The 13,468-nt window shown below is 40.8% G+C and overlaps 1 protein-coding gene across 1 annotated transcript in view; it reads right to left on the bottom strand.

The window, feature by feature from the left end:
• The window catches only part of myo6a (myosin VIa), a 164,644-nt gene extending 154,400 nt beyond the window's left edge, over nucleotides 1-10,244 (bottom strand). The window contains exon 1 of the mRNA XM_028605164.1: nucleotides 10,048-10,244. The gene's annotated coding sequence lies outside the window, so the exon portion shown is untranslated. The remainder of the gene's footprint in view (nucleotides 1-10,047) is intronic.
• Nucleotides 10,245-13,468: the final 3,224 nt, after the last annotated feature.

Raw genomic sequence — 13,468 nt, 5'->3', positions numbered from 1 at the left:
GCGAGCTATTTTGTCTTTTAGGTTTGAGGACATGTTAATATTAAAGTAAAAAAAAAAACAGTCTGACTTTCTGTTTTTGATAACGCTTATGGAAGTAGGGCTGGGTACCGAAACCCAGCGCTAATACGGCACCGGTGCCTAAACGACCGGTATCTACCGGACCGAACAGAGACGCGGATATCAGTGCCTCATTTCGGTGCCACTTAAAAGACTGCGCTGCCCTCTGATGCTCTGATTAGACATTAGAGGCAACAGAAGCATCGCTGCACGTGATGCTAGTTAACACTACACTTGACAGCAGCTAACGTTAGCCTAGCGTTAGCTTGGATTAAACACGGTTAAAATGCTAAACAGCTAAACAGTGTAAAGTGTGACTGTGTTTCAGAGTACAGCAGTCTGCAGCTGCCGTTGTCGAAAAAAACAACACAGACGTGGTGCGTTCACTTGAAACTGGTCGCCTATTAATAGCCTTTTTGTTTTCCAACCTTTTTTCAAAAGTCGGTTTAGGCAGCGTTTAGGCAACGGCACCGTTTTAAAAGTATCGCTTAAGTACCTGTATCGGGGGGAAAAAAAATATATATATATATATATATATCCTATATGGAAGTGGATATGGAACCTTTCTCTTCCTGAAATCAATTTGACAAGTGAAATACTGAAAGGGACTCCTGCATTTCCGAAAGCTAAATATAGTGATGGTGAAAATCTCTGTTGTTTTCTCATGAGGTCACTTCCTCGCAGCAGATTATCAAACAGCCCTGATACACAGGGACATTAAGCAGACGGCCTAAAAAAAGAAAGAGGGGAAGCGTCCGGGCTCTTTTTTTGGCATCGGCTCCTCTGAGACCCTAAAACGCCAGAAAGACAAAGCGAGGATCAAAAGGACCAAAGCATGCAGCAATGTATTCCGCCGAAAGCATACACACGTTCTCTGTGTTGGCATGCTGCAACGCAAATCAACCTGATTTCTCCTGAACATGCCCCGTGTGGAAGACAGCGTGCAGTTGCGTAACAAATCTCATAGCAACCGAGTGTGGAGAGCGGGCTGTTCACGAATATCTGCTCAATATAACAAGCCGGAAATGAAAGGGAGATATCAAGAGGGAACAGCCTGCTGTGATGTGATGGTCTGGACATAAATCCACCAAAAGGTAATGGGTTCTTCCTTCCTCATAAAAATCGGGCCAGTTATTTTTCCGTAATCCGGCTGACAGACAGACCGACAAACCAAACCGAAAACATACCTTCCTTGGCCGGGGATATAACCAGTAATTTGCTCTTTAGGAAGATTTTTTTTTTAACCAGTTACTCAATTATTCTTCAACATTTTTAGTAAAATACACAATTGTGAACGCACTCAACAGTTACAGCTATAGGGTCCTATCCTGCACCCAGCGCAGCGCAAAGCCCAACGCTAGTTTAAGACCGACACAGTTGTCAGTGTCCCGTCCAGCGCCCGCATCGTTTAAATAGCCCATCTGTGCGCCCATGGGCGTGCTGGTCTTACAGGGAGGTGTGTTCAGGTGCATTCTGGGAGTATTGCTATCTTGATCCAGCGGGAAGTGATCACACCATTGACCAACAAAAACCTGGTCTAAAGTCGATAACGCAGCATTTCATTGTTATTTTAACAGAGCATTAGTAAAATGCTGCTAGGCTCGCACAGCCACAGACACTATGCTTGTTACACACACAGGGACGCATTACAGCAGCAGGGACACACACACACACACACACACACACACACACACACACACACACACACACACACACACACACACACACACACACACACACACACACACACACACACACACACACACACACACACAAAACATTACGGTGTAAATCCTACATAGTAACAATGCTCCAAGGTCCAAATGCGCCTGGCTTTTAAAAGGAATGGGAGATGATCTCTGATTGGTTGATGAATGGGAGATGATCTCTGATTGGTTTATTGCATGTTACGCCCAAAAAGCACCTCTGATTAATGAAGACACTAAGTACAACCCTTTAGAACCATGTGCCCGGCGAATGGACCCTTTTTTCCCACCGTCAAACTAGCAAAAGTGGATTTGGACCTTCCAGGCGCTTCATGCTGTGCGTTTAGATCGTTAAAATAGGGCCCTTAATGTGCACTCTACACTCACTAGTTTGAAGAAAGACCCAAACGTTTCTAAATCAGCACCATTTTCAAGAAAGCAACAGTTCAGAGCTGTGAAACCCTGGCAACAGCTAAAAACAAATTATTCCCGTTTCACTAGAGAGGAGCCGGATTAACTCGGGTCAAAGTCCTCTCGGTGTAGAGCCTGCAGAAACTAACGAGCAATGTGACAAACCTGGGCGAGGAAACCCCATCACATGAGGGACTAATTTTAAAAGTGTTTAAAACAGTCTTTATGTCAACGGCATTAATCTCTGGGCTCAGTTGTTTGACAATCATCTCCTTTTTTCATCTAAAACATATTCACATGAAGAACAAGAAAAAGCCTCCAGGCCTCCTCCCAAAATATTACCCAGAATTCATTCAGTTGAGGCTTCGCTCCGTACCAGGAAGGCCTTGTGTTTCAAAGGTCAGCAGCACGTGATCCTGCCCGCGATCAGCAGCAGGACGACTTCCTGGTTGCTACGATTACAGCCCTTCGCCACCATAATGATGGGTTGGGTTCATTTGCATGTTGACATGACGTGACACGGAGATTAAGTCACACGTGACAAAGCACACTGAGGGGTGAAAAGTGTGTGAGAAAATACAGGTCTGAACTAGTGATTAGAGAAGCAGACTGAAACGTCTGCTGCTAAAAATAGGGCTAAACATCACGTCTCCAAAAGCTTAAGATTAAAAATAAGTTTCACCTCCTGACACACAAAAACAAGCAGTTTTTTACCCCTCGGTTTGTGGAAGACTTTCTGAATGTGCAAGTACTGTATTTGTCTCGGGGTTTAGGGGGTCCTCCATTGAGAAAATGTTACGTTTTTCAATAAAAAATAAATAAAAAGTTTTGGAACATCACATAATCTTTGTTAAAAGGGTAACTTCTGGGTTTTTTTTCCAAAAGTGCTCGCTTTTGCCGCTGACAGACTCAGATTAATATTTTAAGTGTCTGACAACATTATGGAAAGGATCCCTACAGAGATAGACCTTTAAAACCTCTTTAAGACATTTCTGTTTAACCAGAAACAGCTCTGAGGTTGCTAGCTCTAAACCCACCAGGCTCCATTTAAAAAAACAGTACTTTTAGCATGTATATAGCCAACATATTTCCACATGTAAATCAGTTAACTATGTGTTTATTTCAACCAAAACTCGAGTTGTGATGGTTGGAAAAGTGGAAAGACGGCCCAAAACGGCTTTCATTGTTTTATTTTATTTCGGTCGGCTTTGAATGAAGTGTGTTTTATGATTCTAAAATGTCTGTTTATTTACATAGAGTCTGGTGGGTTTAGAGAACACTATTTCCCCGATGTTTTTATATTTAAAAAAAGGATCTTACTCTTTAACAGAAAGGTCAACTTCCTTAGAAATCCTTTCTATAATGCTGTCAGACATTCTTAATTTCGCAATTCTGTGCATTATTTGGTCTCACAGAAACTATTGGGCTCTACATTAAAGCTGCCATCAGTCTGGGATTGGCCCCAGCCGGGCCCTCGTTGAAAAAACACACTTGCCATCGGGCCTTATACCTTTTCTGGGGGAAACCATGAGATGGATGGCCACTTAGTTTCTCAGTCGAATAAGAGGAATATCTTTGTGGGGGGTTGAAGCTAAATACTGCTAACCTGCAGCTAGCTGTGCCACTTTCAAACTGAAAAAAAAAGACCAAAGCAACATACAAAACTTCACGCAAAGGTGAGTGAGTTTGACGATGACAAGAGATAATAATTCACATAAAACACATTGCAGCGTTGTGTATGCCACGGTTAGAGCAGAGAGCATAGACCGATCTACTGTGTGCATTCAATGTTTAATGAACAGCTCCTCTGATGTCCACGGTGTTCACTAAAATAGATCTAGGTTGCCTGTTCTTAAGATAGATCTCCATTCATCCAGAGGGAAACTGTTGGGCAGCAGTTGCAGTACAAAGTAGGAAAGAAGACAATGCATGTCTTCAGCTGTCCTATAAAAAATAAAGGCCTAAAATGCCCCAAACTTAATTTTTAAAAGGGAAATGCATTAGCCTCTTAAAAATGAAGTGCAAACCGCAGCATCAGAGACGCATTTACACAAATCGTGCTGGAATGGTTAAATCAAAGTCCTTAGAGTCACTTAGTTTATCTGCACGCCTGTAAATGGATGTCAATTGGGGCCGCAGTAAGGGTTCATTTATAAAACCATTTTATCGCTTAGATTTTCATTTCATCAGTCGCTTGTTCAGCCGAGGAATTGTCAAAAACAGTCACAATTGTCTAGGGCTGTGTATTGGCAAGAATCTGGCAATACGATACGTGCCACGATTTAATATATTTCGATACTGTGCGTAAGGTGATATATTGGGATTATTTTTAAAGTATAATTTTAGAAAAAATAATATTTAAAAAAAGACATGATGTTCATAAAAGTCAAAGAAGTTTACTTTAGGTAAACAATCCAGTACACAGAAAATCAAACTGCCAGTTTGGTTTGTGGTTCCCAGGTTTATATGCTAATGTAGAACAAAGTTAACAAAAAGTTAGGCACTGTTAGGCACTGCTAGGCACTCTCTGGCACTGCTAGGCACCGCTAGGCACTACTAGGCAATGTTAGGCACCATTAGGCACTGCTAGGCACTGTTAGGCACTGCTAGGAGCTCCTAGGCACTGCTTCTTGAGTACTTTGATTATTTCTTCCCCCCCTACAATTGGCAGGTGACAGTTTACCGGTGACCTGCCATTCCAACACGTCGTTTCCAAAAGGAATCGAGCGAGTTTGGCTTGTCATTTGGGACGAGAAGGTAACCTGACCCAAGGACAGGAAACTACTCCTTAAATACAAGGGGTTTCTGGGTAGAAAGAGACAGATGTTGACACCTGATAGCCAGCGGTTCCTCAGGCTTACAAAAACCTTTACAAAGTTACAAAGCAGACGCGGTTCAGATGATGGCCGTAACCACCTCCATTAATATACCTCCATCAGAAACGAGATATGAATGAACCCTCCCGCTCAGTCATCACCGGAGGGGAGAAAGTAGGGGCTACCCTCAGCTGCAGGGATAGCATTAGTTAGCATTAGCCTAGTTCAACTGTTTTGACCCTCGGGTTGTCTTCCCGTCCACCATCAATGTGTTGTCCTTCCGAAAGGGCTGTGCTATTAATCAAAATTGACATCGTGATTATGATTTTGGCTCCCAATGATCACAAAAACAGAATAATCGAGAAAAACAATTATTTAGCTCATTACGTTTTGCACTTAAACTCTTATTTTCTCTTGTGTTCTGAATGAAAAAATAAAGTTTCAATAGGACAAGTATTAAGGCAAAGTTCACAGTTGTATGTGTTTTTTTTTTTTTTTTTTTTAACTGTTCATTTATTTAACTTAAGTTCAATAATGGCAACATCTTTCCAGAAGTCAACGAGTTATCGTGTTAAATTATCGGGATTCCAATATTGACCAAAATAATCATGATTATATTTTTTCCCATAATCGAACAGCCCTACCTTCCGGGTCTAAATTGAAAATGAAAAAAAAAAATCTTGGCACTTTTCCCAATGTTTTTGACACTTCACACACATGTTTTTTGTCACTTTTCTCCATGCTTTTTTTAAATTCATAGTCATTCAACCTTATTTAAATGACATTATACCCCATTTTTGAGTTAAAAAAGCAGAAATGATGCATGGTTTTGACTAATAGTTAGGATCAGAGGATGTCGAGTGAATCACAGACTGGTCAAACTTTAGTCTTTGACTCCATTTTTTTCAAATGCTATAAAATTTAATAAAACACCGAAATTCAATGAAAGTAATCATTAATTAGTGTATTAGTACCTGCAAAGATTGTGATATGGTTTCCATACAATGTACATCATGCATCCATTTTATTTTTGGGCAATTTGGTTGTAAGAAACCCATATTTCAGATTTTTTTTTTTTTTTTAACCGTAGAAAACGGGCCAAATTTGACCCGAGGACAACACAAGGGTTAATCGATGCTTTAAGGGTCTAAGAGGGAGGAGTTATGAAAAGAAAAATTTCTGACTAAAATCCCATAATTTCAATGGAATCCACGCAACTATTGGATTCACTCACAGAGGTGAAGTATATCGCAGCAGGGCCTTTGTGTTCGGTTTAACTTTGGCAAACTCTGACACAACAATCTGGGCTGTGGATTAGGGAATACTGGGAATATTCAAAAGGTGCAGATAGTGTTGTGTGTGTGTGTGTGTGTATTTTTTGTATTTTATTAGTTTATTTGTCAGGAACCATGCACAATTCAGGCCCTGTACCAGAGTTGGCTATACAGCTAATTTACATCTGTGGTCCCTGGGCAAGGGAGATAAAATTCGTGGGTATTGGTTTATTGGTTATCAGGCAAATAACTTGCAAATAACTAAATAAAATCCGGCTCCCTTGCCCCCTCAGTGCAATCGGACTCTGTGCATGACTGCTGCGTTTACTGTTTTCTAGCAATTTACTGAGAACATGGAATGAATGTGTATGTGCGAGATGTGCTTGGGTGAGAATGAGCTGGTGTATGTTAAGAGTTTAGATTCTCTGCCCGAGCCCGAGCTTGACCCGACCCAACAGATATTTCCTGCCACTATCCTAAAGTAATGTAACTTTATCAGCCTAACTGGGTGGGGAGAAAGCTATGCCATAATCATGCACAGCGTCTCCTCCACTCGCACGCATCACACCAGGCCTGCTGGGCTGTACACTTTTGCATTCATTCACTTTATTGGTTATCAAGCAAATAAAACACAGATACAGATCCTCTGCAAACTGCCAAAACACGGGCGATTATCGGTCTATCCCTTATTTTACGTGTCCCCCTTTGTACAAAATCCCTGATTATGCTCCAACTTCCACAAAGAACTAACCACATGCCTTAACTCTAATACATCCATACACTTCCTTCCAGGATATTCCAGGAACTCCTTGACAAGTTTCCGACCGGCAGCTGCTTCCTCCTCAGAACTATGCGAGGAAAATACAACACAACACTGTTTACAGAGAGAAAAGCATACACCTAACACAGTATATGGAGGGGTACTGCCACGTACTGTTGTCTAACTTTCTGAATCCTCAGTTTTTCATCGAGTGTACGTGCTCATCTTAAAAGGGACGAGGATGCACATGAACTGCTTATCGTGGATGAGACACTCGGACAACAGCTGTTACCCAGGGAGCCGAGCGACTTTCACAAAAAGAAAACATGCTCAGACGTCTTACTGATTATTTTCACACCCAATTAAAGTCCCCGAAAGACTATCATGTATATCACTGTGGCAGCAAGGTCACCATCCGACCAATCCAATAATCACGCGGTTATTCAGGATCCTTTCCGTGAGAGGACTTTGATCCCTGAAGTCACCGAAACTCCCTTAACTCAAGGAAGCACAGCCCGGGTATAATAAGTACTATTGTGTTGTCATATAATGTTAACTATATGTCATTAAAAAAGGTGTGGTCAGAAGGGAACAAAAGTCAAAGTCCCTTCAGAAGTCAGGTGTCAGGAGTTTGCTGATGGAGAGCCCTCTCCCTAGGGCTGCAACTGCAACGATTAGTTTCACAGTTGATTATTTTCACGATTAATCGATTAGTTGTTTGGTGTATAAAAGTTTCCCAAAGCCCAAGATGAGCCCAGTTCAGACCAAAGATTCGAGACGGTGTATCATCTCCACCGCAACAACTCTTTGCACTTTTCTCCTAACTTCCGACTTTTAAGCTTTTTGTAGCTGGTTATATCATTTGGTTCTTCTAATTATGCATGTGGATAACGGTAGTGATGGTGAGAGTCGCAGCTGGTTTGAGTCGTGCTGAGGCTGAAACTTTTCTCCGCGACGTTCTAAAACGGTTTCGTCTCATCGCAAATCTTTGGTCCGAACTGGGCTTAAAGACGACGTCCTCAAATGTCTCGTTCTGTCCACAACTCAAACACATTCAGTTTACTGTCACAGAGGAGAGAAGAAACAAGAATAATATTCACATTATAAGAAGCTGTAATCAAAGTTTTTTCCATGAAAAAAAAAGACTTAAACCGATCAATCGCTTATCAAAATAGTTGCCGATTGATTCAATATTCACAACTAATCGATTAATCAATTAATCTCTGCAGCTCTCCACCCAATGTCTGACTGACACAAGAGGAAAACTGTATTTCATTATTGTACACTATTATGCTACTTGCTTTTTTTGACAACTCTGCAAACCCTTGGTGTTCTCTCAATGAGCTTCATGAGGTAGTCACCTGAAATGGTTTTACCTTCACAGGTGTGCTTTGTCAGGGTTAATTAGTGGAATTATTTCCCTTATTAATAAAAAAGCAAAGGGTGGCTACTTTGAAGAATCTAAAATATAAGACATGTTTTCAGTTATTTCACACTTTTTTGTTAAGTACATAATTCCATATGTGTTCATTCATAGTTTTGATGCCTTCAGTGTGAATCTACAATGTAAATAGTCATGAAAATAAAAAGGAAACGCATTTGAATGAGAAGGTGTGTCCAAACTTTTGGCCTGTGCTGTATCTACCTACCTACCATTCATAGCACTTTGGGAATACATTTTTTTATAAAGATGTCCCAAACTGCACGTACGTCCGTAAAGAAATATTAGTGACAATGGATAAGACGTAATGAAAGAAAAACATAATGTGCTTTTTGAGTAAATCAGACAGATTTTGAGCCGCTTTAGGAGAATAAAATGACCATAATAGTGATTTCAAAGCAGCTTCAGCATAAAAACAAGCTCAGGATAAACACAATTCAGCACAGAGAGCTCTTATGTAATCACAGATAAAAACCCACAGCACTGGCTGAGCTTGTTCCCTGCATCCAGACTTCTGAGGATGCCACATCCTCTTCTATCATCGCTCAGGCACTAATATCACAATGGACAAAACCCACCACCCTCAGCTTTTCTTCTTATGCAAAGCATGTCCATTGATTCTTCTTCCCAGGCTCAGCAGCCAGCAGTGTGGGTGTGTGTAGCCTATGTGTGTATGTGTCTGCAGGCCGCAGCCATGCTTATATTGTGAGATCTGACATATTGGTGCTGCTGTACAACAACACAGAGTCCCATGTCATGTACGCACCAATGAATTTCCCTCACAGCTGCCAAGCTTTGTCCCTTTTGAACTCTCTCTGATGTAATGAGGCTTGTGCTACATGCTCGTTATGTTCGATATGTGACCCCCGCTCCAGCTTTCGAGACACCGAGGCAGAGCCAAACCCGATTCAAAATTTGGACTCGAGTAGCGTTATCAGCCACATACATACGCTATGGACAATGAATCATCACTTTTTCTGATTTGGAAGACAATTATCTTCAATTCGGCATGTATATAATCCACAAAGCTTCGCCATTTGTCAAATAATCCAACTTTTAAATATTGTTTGCCGGTCATTTCCACCATGTTATTTCACGAGAATACACACTTTGGTAGCAATGGCAGCGACGTTGAGTATAGTGAAAAAGTTGAAGCCCTACTAAAATAAAGGGAGGCACGGTGGATTCTTCATATGCCGATTTTAAGAGGGTCTCACAGTTATTCAAATTATATATTGGGCAATGTATTATTATATAAATGATTTTATTGATATCATTCAAAACTTTAAATTGCAAGATGTTTGAAGGAAGTCCTGCGCGGACTCCTCTCAACAAAGCTAGACAAATGCAAGCACGATTTAGGTTGTTAAAAAAAATTATTAAAATGCAGGAATTATAAAGCAGCCTAGTGGAGGATTTGTGAGTTCTCAGCTGTGTGTTGACGGTTTTCCTCCCGGGAAAGCTGACAGCCTTCCCCGTGCTGCTGGCTGCTAGCACCGGGGACACAGCTAGCTAACATCGCCTTCTTATTGCGATGAATTCTCCGCACCGGTGAATGCAAACGGCTGTCGGTGTTGCCTACCTCGTTTGTGCGTGAACTCCCGTGGCCTGTTTTATGGAAATTATGTTTTTTTTTTTTGTTTTTAAATCCCACAAAGAAAGAAAGGAAGTGAAGCGCACGTCCCGAACACAGCCGTGCCGGTTGTCTCCAGATGATAGGTGTTCGCTCCGGTAGCCTGGGCCACACTCTCCCCGCCCTACTGCCTCCGACTCCCGCAGCAATCCAGGGAAACTGGCCCCGTGACGTCACGAGCTGGATAATAAAAAGTCTCCCTCCAGGGGGCGCTGTCCCAATCATAAAGAGATTTATTTTATTTAAAATAATTATTTATTTTTATTTTTTTATCCTTTTTAGTTTTTTTTAATCATATATTTTATTTAAAAATAACAGCTCAACAGCGGTGGAGAGAGTAACTTAGTACATTTGCTCAAGTACTGTACCTAAGAACAAATTTAGAGATACTTTACTTATAAGTATTTTATATTTTCTCTTCATTCTACTCTATTTACTTTACTTGCACTATGTTCTCCTCACAGAATTACATGCGTATGTAGCATACAGTAAACATCTAAAAGCTAAAAGAGAGAGAATATTGGACCGACATTCATCAGGTGGACACAAACACTCCTGATGAGTCATCATGTTCCTCCGTGACTGCTGGAGGTGGACACAAGCAAGTGTTTGCCGACAAGTTTATTATTATTATTATTATATGTCAATGTTCATGACTTGTTGCTGCTGCAAACAAATGGCAAACAAAATCAGCTGTTGCAGGTTTTTATGTTATGGGCTGATGGGAATGTCATTAGTTTTGCAGATATGTGATCATAAAGTATCGGACACATTCAAACATTGATCTGATGATGGCGCTAGATCAGGGGTGTCCAACAAGTAGCTCGCAAAAAAGCCGGCAAACTGAGCAGTGGTGTAGTCTAATGTATTGTAGTGGGTATACTGTACTGTATATTGGCCAGAATCTGCCTTTGGGGGAGGGGGGGCCATATCATAGTGGGGGTGTCTGGGTGTCCTCCCCCAGGGAAGTTTTGAGCATCAAAGACTTCATTTACTCCATTCTGATACACTTTTATGCACCAATTTTACAGTGGAAGTCCCTTTATTTAGCCTATGTGAAGAAGAAAAACACAGATGACAATTCAAAATATATCAGAAATATAATGGAAAGTATGTTGTTGCGTGTCATTGGGCATTTTTAAGAGGGGATATGGAAATCCTGGTGGGTATACTGCGTATACCTGCGGATCACATAGACTACACCGATGAAACTGAGACACAACATTACAACAATATCTAAAGTGAGATAGCTGACTTTGTGGGCCATAGAAGTGTAAAGTTATGTTTTCTTGGACCCTGATGGGAATATTTTCAGCGATGTAGCTATAACTATGTGGGCTAAAAGAAGTGTAAAATAGTCATGAACATTGACGTAAAGATTATTATATATATATATATATATATATATATTCAGCTCATGTGTGTTATGTAAATAAATGTGAAGTAGCTCTTGGCCACTTCAGTTTTTTTTTTTAAAGTAGCCTCAGATCACATGTCAAACTCACTGCTTGTTTCAGCGGACATTACAGTTACGTTTATTTGACAAAAAATGAGACAGTTAAATATATATATATATCTTCTTTTCATTCCTCTAAGTCAAGGGTCAGCAACCTAATCACACGGGGTACAGTAGCTTAACCAATGGCACACCAGCAACAAGTGTGCAAGATAGTTTTTTGGAAATGTTGAAGTGTCCTCTCATCCGCTACCAATGACCAGGAGCACAGCCTGTTGTTTACGGTAGTTTGATTGACTTTTCCCCTCATCCACAATCCGAAAAAACCTATCCTACTCCTAGACCTGCTTTTGATTCGTTAGTACTTGTTGCCTTCTTCCAGGGCCGGCCCTAGACTTTTGGGGGCCCTAAGCAAGATTTGGTTTGGGGGACTCTCCACATTGTAACATGTTGCCACTGCACTTGGCACTTAACCAACTTGTGTATTGTAAATATTAGTTTAAGCACTCATAATGTACAAACAGAGCTGGACTGGGACAAAAAATCGGCCCAGGCATTTTTTTGGCCCAGGCAGCCCACCCCCACCGTGATTGGTCAGACACATTCCCTGCAGACAGTCCTCTTAAAATATGCGTACATTTTATGATATGAGTTGAATAGTGTTCAACTTCATATGATTGTTTTGGATCCTTCAAGAGGGGTCTCAAGACTTATCTGTTGATCTTACACTTAAATTCATTCATTCTTAGAGTTATGATTTGTATATTTATGCTATTTTTATTTTTTATTATTGATATTTGATGTATTGCCATTATTATTATTATTATTATTTTGCTAAATATTGGCTTAGCAACTTTAAAAACAGTTTACTGTTAATTTTAACTAGTGTAAGATTCATATTTTGTCACTTTTGACACAAGTGTCTGCTAAATACAATAACCATAACTATAACCCTTCCCAAAAGCTACAATAAAGCTGAGAGTATTATATGCCCTGGAAAAGAGCACCGATACAAGAGAAGCTAATTAAGCATTCAAGGAACACTGATGCTTGTATCACCACTGATTTTAAAGATCACAGACTTTTCAGCTAGCCAACAGGCTAACAATTAGCATTTTCAATGTAAGCTTTAACAGATAGGTTACCGCGTACAAGACTAATGTGAGACCTATTAGAAGCAACGCTATCTTTACATAGACCGGCTCTGTTATGAGCTCTATTGTGGGACATTTCAAGCGCTCTCGGGGGCCCTCTGGTAGCCACGGGGCCCTAAGAAGCCGCTTAGGTCGCTTATGGGTCGTACCGGCTCTGCCTTCTTCACAGAATGTGGCACAAAGGAAGAAAGATCTGCCTGAGCAGGCTCGATGATGGCTGGCTTAATGCTGAAGTGGCACGCTGATTAACAAGAACATTTTAAAATGACACTTCATATATAAAGGTTGCCGACCTCTGCTCTAAGCAGTTATTTTAGTTGGTGTTCTGGCAGGGGCGGCTCTAGGATCAGACCTTTAGGGGGGGGGCTCAGCCCCTAATGAGAATGTGACACGGATATAGTGCCTTGCAAAAGTGTTACCCCCCCACCCCACCCCTGCTAAATCAGTAATTTCATTAGCCGATAATCTCTGAGCTACAGAACAACAACGTCAGCTAATGCTTTTGGACACTATGATGGAACTAAAGCTGACACTTTATAAGTCACAGTAATAACAACCAATTTGATTCAGCATTGAGCATTCAGCATCAGGGGGGCTTGTGTCCCCCTAAAAAGGGTCTAAAATTGCCAATGTGTTCTGACATTTTGACCTTTTGTTATCTTATTTTATCTTATTTATTATTTCTAGTATATTTCTTGTATTTTCTGTAAGTGTGTGTGTGTGTGTAGTAAGATAGTGTGACATTTTAGCTGTAAATCTA

This window comes from Perca flavescens, chromosome 18 (assembly GCF_004354835.1).
Source record: "Perca flavescens isolate YP-PL-M2 chromosome 18, PFLA_1.0, whole genome shotgun sequence".
NCBI lineage: Eukaryota > Metazoa > Chordata > Actinopteri > Perciformes > Percidae > Perca > Perca flavescens.
Note: the sequence above shows the minus strand (reverse complement) of the source record. Positions and strands in the feature narration are given on the sequence as shown.